Here is a 5,593-nt window from a genome sequence, read left to right as displayed (position 1 = left end):
TTCATGCTTTTGTCCAAAACTTTAACTTTCACAAAATGACTTTAAGGTCCATGCACATTCTTAACTCAGAAATAAGTACAGACAAATGAAAAATTATCATTTTAGATTGTTAAATCTGTATACAATTTAATAAAATCCTTACAACGTAACCTTGTCCCTTACTAGTTTTGCCACTGGTTGAAGGAGTGGGTTTGCTACAGGTATATCTTAATGATCATTTTTGTAGGCATCATGTTACAGTTTAATCTGGGAGCAATGTATTCAAGATGGAGTTAGCAACATTTTTTTCAATGTTGGTTCAGTCACATTCGTGGTTTTCCAATAGGGTCGGGACACATGTAGGGAAGTTTGTCAGTTTGTCAGTTTGAGCGTGTTAATGTAGGTCTTTATGTTTCTTTGGCAAACTTTTAAGTTGGTGTAATCTTTTAAGCGTTTTATCTTTTTAATAAAACGTTTCAATATTTACATGTTTTTATTTTTTTATATTTTTAAATATGAGTTGTAATCAGTTACATCCATTAATTTGCTTGAAAATCAAGGAACCAATGAGAGCGCGACATGTAGGGCGAAAATCACATGTGATTGAAAAAAAAAATTCAAAAAAAAAATATTTCGAATATTTTTTTTTCGAAATTTTTTTTCGATTTTTTTTTTTTTACAATCACATGTGATTCTGCATGTCAATCACATGTGATTGTAAACCCAATCACATGTGATTATGCATGTCAAATCCAATCACATGTGATTGTATAATTCAATCACATGTGATTGTGCAGGTAAATCACCTGTGATTGTAAAGAAAAATTCGAAAAAAAAAATTCGTAAAAAAAAGAAAATTTTCGAAATTTTTTTTAAAAAAAAAATTTCGAAAAAAAAGTTTTCGAATTTTTTTTTCAATCACATGTTATTTTCGTGCCACATGTCACACTCTCATTGGTCCCTTGAATCTCAACTTAATTTATAGATTCAAATGAATATTGCTCTTTTAAATATAAGAGATTCATTTAATATGTGAAACAAGATGTAAAAGTTAGAAATATAAGGGAAAAAGAAAGAAAAAAAGATATACGACAAAAATGCAATAATGAGAGATGAGATGGAAAAGCATAGGGCCGGAGACAATATTATGAAAAATAAACATATACTTTTACTTTTTCAAGTTGAAAAAAACAGTACTGAAAGGTGATTGGGAGGTAATCGGCTCAAGACATTACAAACAATAGTTACCCAACCTTATTTTTTATTAAAAATAGTAATTTTATTAATCCGTCTTGTTTATGAAAATGGTAAAACCGAAGTTCCAAACTTCGGATTTGGCAAAACTGAAGTTTGGAACTTCGGATTTGGTCCTTTATTCGTTTACACAGTGACTAGGCTGACATGTGTACAGGCTTTTGCCACCTGTGCCCTAAACCGAAGTTTGAAACTTCGGTTTTGCAGGCTTTTCAGCAAAACCGAAGTTTCAAACTTCGGTTTTGTCCTACCATTTTTTGTTCACTTTTACCCCGAATCTTACTTTTGCAGGTCGTAATCTATGCTTTTCTACATCTATTTATACCACTTGAAACTTCATTCTGAATAACAACATCACATACAACACAACCACATTTTCAAACACATCAAACTGAGATTTATATATTAGTGAAATCACTAGTTGAAAACTACAAAAAACACTAAATCAAATTCTAAAAAAATGGCCAATTAAGGATGGATGGGAATACCTACTTGATATTGATGATTCCGACCTCACTCAATCTGTATCAGTTTCAAAATCCACTTAAACCATTTTGGTGCCGACTGAGTCGCCACCATTCTCCCGACCGTTTGAGTCCCCCCAACGTAACCATCAAAAATAAAATTACTATTTTTTTTTAAAAAATCTACCCAACCTAGCACGTTATTGAAATATAGTACCTAAAATCAATCTTCGTGCTCGTATAGTTTGATTGATAATGATGACGACGTGGACTACGGAGAATCGGTTCAAAATTTGTTCATGGAATTCCAAGACGAGAGTCGTGTTGATAGCTCCAACTTGGTTGGTGATGGCTCCTCAAATCCTCCTTCGTTCAAGATTGATAATCGATCGGGTAAAAAAATTCGTCGGGATATTATTAATGGTAAAATGAAAAAAGTGGACCCCAACGTTGGTTAGGCTTTTTGATATGTTTTTTTATGTTTTGTTCATTTGGTTTGATAGTTGATGTTGTTAAGGTCGAGATTGATTGTACGTTGTATTGTTTGTTTGCTTGGTTTCAGGTTATATTCCGTTAGGTGAGGCTTGGTTATAGATAGTTAGTTCGTTGTATCGCTCTCTAGGTACAAGCCTCACCCGGATTCATCTTTGTATCTTTGTTTGGAGACGTTTTCAACGTCTCTGTTTTTATATGAGTTTTCGTCTTTTTCGCAACAACAACAAAAAAAAAAAAAAAAAAAAAAAAAAAAAAAAAAAAAAAAAAAATTCTTTTCTTGATGTTAACATTAATGTTAATGTTAATTGTCGCGTAACCAAATAAAAAAGGTAACCAAAGCTGGAAAGTTGTTAAGCAAGTTTTCATTTGTGATGGCTTTGTTTACCGCATGCTTCCTTATCTTAATAATCCCTTATGAAGCTTCAATTTCTTTCAATCTTACAGATATTAGTCCCAAATTTAATACAATGTTTCAATTTGAAAAAGGAGCTTATGCATCTGATGAAGGAATCCAGGTGATCCCAGAAAACAAACGTAACGATTAGACAAAATTTGCAGGCCGAGCGACATACGTAGAACTGCTTCATCTTTGGGACAAAACCTCTAGGGAGCTAGCCAGCTTTGATACCCAATTCTCATTCGTTATTGATTCAAAAACCTCTAGTGATTATGCTGATGGCCTCACATTCTTCCTTGCTGAAAATAATACGTTAATAACACCCGGTGGAGCTTTGGGGCTTCCGGTTAATGCTACTACTTATAACATGACATATCCATTTGTCGCGGTGGAATTTGATACTTTTGGAAATAATGAGTGGGACAAAGCAACAAATATTTCTGTGTATCGGAAACATGTAGGCATCGATGTTAACTCTCTTACTTCTGTTACTTCTCAAGAATGGAATGGTGATGTAGTTAATGGATCCGAAATTCAAGCTTCCATAAAGTACGATTCTTCTTCAAAAAATCTTAGTGTTTTAGTCTATGATGATTCGTATGATGTAATTGAACTTAATTGCATCATTGATCTAAGGAATGTGTTGCCTGAATGGGTTATTTTTGGCTTTTCTGCTGCAACTGGAGCTCAATTTGAGAAAAACACTGTAAAATCTTGGAATTTTAGTAGTTCAAAACTACAGGTTGATGATAAAGTAAAGGCCGTACCACCAACAACAACGAGCCGACCGCCAACCACGGGCCACAATGGTTCAGTGAGGAGAAAATATACGACAAGGATTGTAGTGGGAATGGTATAGCTGGATTATTTGGCGTACTTGCTTTGAGTACATTCGCCTTCTTCTTTTTATGGAGGAAGAAAAACAAAAGAGGAGAACAAGTGGGAAAAGATGCATCTGATATGGATGAGTTGAATATCCATTTTGAAATGGGCACTGGACCTAAGAGATTCTCTTATGGATCTTTATTTCAGGCCACTGATGGTTTCGTAGAGTCAAACAAGCTTGGGCAAGGGGGTTTCGGAGGGGTTTATAAAGGTTTTTTGAAAGATCCAGGCACTTATGTTGCTGTTAAACGGGTGTCGAATACTTCTAAACAAGGGATTAAGGAGTACGCATCAGAAGTCAAAATCATTAGCCGATTGAGGCATAAAAATTTGGTGGAACTCAAGGGTTGGTGCCATGAGAGAGGTGACCTCCTGCTTGTATACGAATATATGGAAAATGGAAGCTTAGATTTACATCTTTTTAAGGGTAAGAGCTTGTTGACATGGGCCACACGTTACAACATTGCCCATGGCCTGGCATCGGCTTTGTTATATCTACATCATGATTGTGAGAAGTGTGTTTTGCATAGGGATATCAAATCTAGTAACTTGATGTTGGACTCGAAGTTCAATGCGAAGCTTGGCGATTTTGGGTTAGCTAAGTTGGTTGACCATGACAATGGATCTCATACAACTATGTTGGCTGGAACCTTGGGTTACATGGCTCCTGAATATATAGTGTCCGGAAAGGCTAGCAAAGATTCAGATGTTTATAGCTTCGGGGTTGTTGCATTGGAAATAGCGTGTGGGAGAAAGCCCATCGAGAATATGGCACCAGAAAATCAAATACGGTTAATAGAATGGGTTTGGATGCTTTACGGAAATGGGTCTCTTTTAGAAGCAGTTGATCCATGTCTAGGGTTAGATTTTGATGTAGAAGAAATTAAGCATCTAATGACAGTTGGATTATGGTGTGTCCACCCTGACCCAGAATTTCGTCCATCAATGAGACAAGTGACTCATGTACTAAACTTTGAAGCTTCCTTGCCTACCCTCCCCTCAAGTATGCCAGTGGCATCTTACTTGACTTCTTCTGTCACCCAAAATCAATCATCAAGTAGCATCTCTGTTGTGGATTCATCAAAACAAACTACATTTTCAACCGATTCATCCTACGTACATGGTCGTTAATCACCTTTATTCGCAACTTGATCATAATGGAGGGCCGTCAAATTACTAGTTCATTAGTATTTAGTTACCATAATGGAGTATTGTAATGCATGCGTTCGTCGAATTTTTTTTATGTATTATTAATCTAAACATGGATTGGAACTTGGTTTTTTTGGGTATATTAGTTGTGGTTTGCTTATAAACGAGTGAGTTTATACCCGTGCGTTGTGGGGGAAAATCGTTTGCAGTAATAGTTTTCGCTATATACAATAAACACAGTTTTAGTTTCAGTTGTTGCATATGAATGATTGGTATCAATTTACAAGTTTTTTTTTTAATAATAAAAAAGTTAAAAACATATATAAAAAAAAAGTTTAATAAAGGAATTAAGAGTTCGTATTTTGTGGACCCATATAGAGACAAAAAGGAGGCATGTGATCAGATGGGTCGTGTAGAAAACCTATTAAATTTTGTTGTTATGCACTTTGCTTAGCTTAACTATCTATAACTTGTTGATGCATATTTTGTATGGCCGTCACTGGGCGAATAACGTCTATTCTTACATTATACACCTAGTTTATATACACGCGTGAAACTGATAAGTTATAGGAGCATATGTAACTGTTGGGCTATTCATGTCGATAGGCCCATTAGGGCAACCTAAGTCTAGGTCGTCTATATATATCAGTTTATGTATGTCTTTAGGGTTAAGAGATCAAGAGTCTAAACCCTAATTTGGGAGAGCCGCATTCGGCGATCCTGTGCATAGGGGAGATCATGCTCGATCTCCCCTGGCCACCGATGTTTCTGTGTTTAAATCAATTGTAAGTTCAACGTTTATATTAAATATATTGATTTATGTTTGATTCATCGCGTTTATCTCTTCCGTCTTTGATTTTTGCTCGTTAATGGTTGTTTTGATCCTTAACCGGACCAACAAATTGGTATCAGAGCTGGTACAACCGAGCTCTTGATTGGATCGAAGGCAAAAGACGTTAAATCTGCTGAA

The 5,593-nt window shown here is 35.4% G+C and overlaps 1 pseudogene; it reads left to right on the top strand.

The window, feature by feature from the left end:
* The first annotated feature begins 1,084 nt into the window (after nt 1–1,084).
* Nucleotides 1,085–4,605, top strand: LOC139901665 (L-type lectin-domain containing receptor kinase IX.1-like; annotated as a pseudogene).
* Nucleotides 4,606–5,593: the final 988 nt, after the last annotated feature.

This window comes from Rutidosis leptorrhynchoides, chromosome 3, assembly GCF_046630445.1.
Source record: "Rutidosis leptorrhynchoides isolate AG116_Rl617_1_P2 chromosome 3, CSIRO_AGI_Rlap_v1, whole genome shotgun sequence".
Classification (NCBI taxonomy): domain Eukaryota; kingdom Viridiplantae; phylum Streptophyta; class Magnoliopsida; order Asterales; family Asteraceae; genus Rutidosis; species Rutidosis leptorrhynchoides.
This window is presented reverse-complemented; position numbering and strand designations above follow the sequence as displayed.